This window comes from Chrysochloris asiatica, unplaced genomic scaffold, assembly GCF_000296735.1.
Source record: "Chrysochloris asiatica unplaced genomic scaffold, ChrAsi1.0 scaffold00013, whole genome shotgun sequence".
Lineage (NCBI taxonomy): Eukaryota > Metazoa > Chordata > Mammalia > Afrosoricida > Chrysochloridae > Chrysochloris > Chrysochloris asiatica.
In genome coordinates, this window is record NW_006408531.1 from 18015926 (window position 1) to 18018069 (window position 2144).

The following is a 2144-nucleotide window of genomic DNA, read 5'->3' on the forward strand; positions in this document are numbered from 1 at the left end:
TGGAATTACAAGTTAGAACTAGAAGAGATTTTCTTGCTGTTGTTAAATGCTGTTGAGTGGATTCCGACTCATAGCGACCCTGTATTGGGTTTCTGAGAATCAGCTGGTGAGTTTGATTCGCCAACCTTGCAGTTCAAGCCGACCTCCAGGTCTACTATGTTATCCTGCAGCGCCACACCAGGACTGCAGAAGGGATTTTAGAGATCATCAAATCCAATTTGAAAAATGAGGACAGAAATGCTCATAGTATTCTCCCCACTAATTTCCTTCAGAAACCTTGGTTCTGTGTCAGTTGTTTCTGAGGTTTTTGTTTTCCTGTCTTCCCATAACCAATCTCTCTTAAGTAACACTGCAGATCCCCCCTGTGAAATTGTTGTTTAGCATGATGTCAATTCTGACCTTAGGGTTTCCTAGACTAGAATCTTTATGGGAGCAGATATCCAGATCATTACTCTCCTGGAGCCACTGGAAAGTGTGAACCCCTGACCTTGAGGTTAGCAGCCTAGCGCTTCATCTTGTGCCTCCAGGCTCCTCGTGAAATGACGGAAGAGGAAATGGAAGCTTGACAAGGCTGCCACCGTGTGGTTCATGTGATACATGAGCAGAAAACTAGAGTTTTTATAAAGTGTTTGAATTGAGAAATTTATGTTAAGTTAATTTTCTTTAATTATGACAGTAATTACAAACTTTCTGTAAATTGTTATTGTGATTCACCTAATGAATTTTACAAGGAATCCTCTTCAGACTAACCCAAGAATTTCTGTCATAACCACCGGTCTTAACCAGGGAGCTGTTGTAACCCGGCTCCTTTGAAATACTTACATCTGTACAATTTTCTTTGTTGTTGGGGGGGGAATATACCTTTTATCTAAAAAATAAAGCCAAGCATGTGCAATTTTATTTTATAAAATTTAATTTATAAAATGTAATTGTACAGAAGAAATATCTACTATGTCACCTAGTGTATGTTTTAAGATATGAAATTCTTGAAATTAATTTTCTTTGCTCCTACCTTTTTTAAGAGTCAGTTTGATATGATATTCATATGGCATAAATGAAGTAACAACTTAATGAAATGTAACTTAATGATGCTAAATGAAGCAAATATTTAGATAATTTTATACATATTCAGCTTATCCTGAATTTTGTTTTTCAGCTGCTATGATGTTAATTAATTTTATTTCAGTCATTACCTATGTTCTGTTCCTGTTTGAGTTTCACAGAAACATGCCCTGGGATCTATTTTGTTTAAGCATAAATGAAGGCATAGAGGGATTCACCGCTCAAGTTCACCGAGGCCTGTATTGCAGATGTGCTTCTTCTCACCAGCAAAGCCAGGGGAAGAAGCAAGACTTGATCAGCTGATACCCTGCACCTGTTATGTGATTAAGTGCCATCAAGTAAGTCAGTTCTGACTCAGAAAACCCCACACAGAGTTTCTGGTGGAGTTTGAACTGCCGACCGTGTGGGTTAGCAGTTCAGTGCTTATCCCATGGTATCCTGCTCCTAGACAAATGCTAATTGCTTAAGTCAAGTACCCATACATCTGCCCTACCTCACCAGGAGGTGCTGTCAGTAACTTGCCCATTACTAATCTAGAAGTTTAGTCATCAGGCTGCTGCCAGTAAAACAGCTTTACATTCTTAAAGAAAAAAAAAAAAATCTAATAATGTTAAAGGAGCAATCTCCCTTATTAATGGAAAGTAGTTGAGAAATATTAGCCCATTTTATGTTTTTGAAATATAAAAATCCAGGATATTTGAAATGCATTTGTAAAAAGATACAACAGAAGAGACAGAAAGGGAGACTGGATGAGTTCTGGCCTTCCGGGGTGGTCTGCTGAAGTCAGGCTTACTTGAATTCCAATCTCAAAGTCACCACGCAGGGTGCAACTTTGGTCAATTTATCAGTCTTCACTCTTCTCATCTGGAAAAATGAGGCTAGTGAAACATCCCCTTGAGACTGTGGTAAGGATAACGAGGGAAAGCATGCATAGGACATAGCAGTGTCCAGAATTTGCTCAGTGTTCTATAAATGTTGTCATTAGCTTCCTTCAGACCAGTCCCTGACGGATAGCAATGCTGTGTAAAACAGGACAGGAACATTGGGATCCACAGGGTTTTTCAGAAGTAGATTGCTAGGAT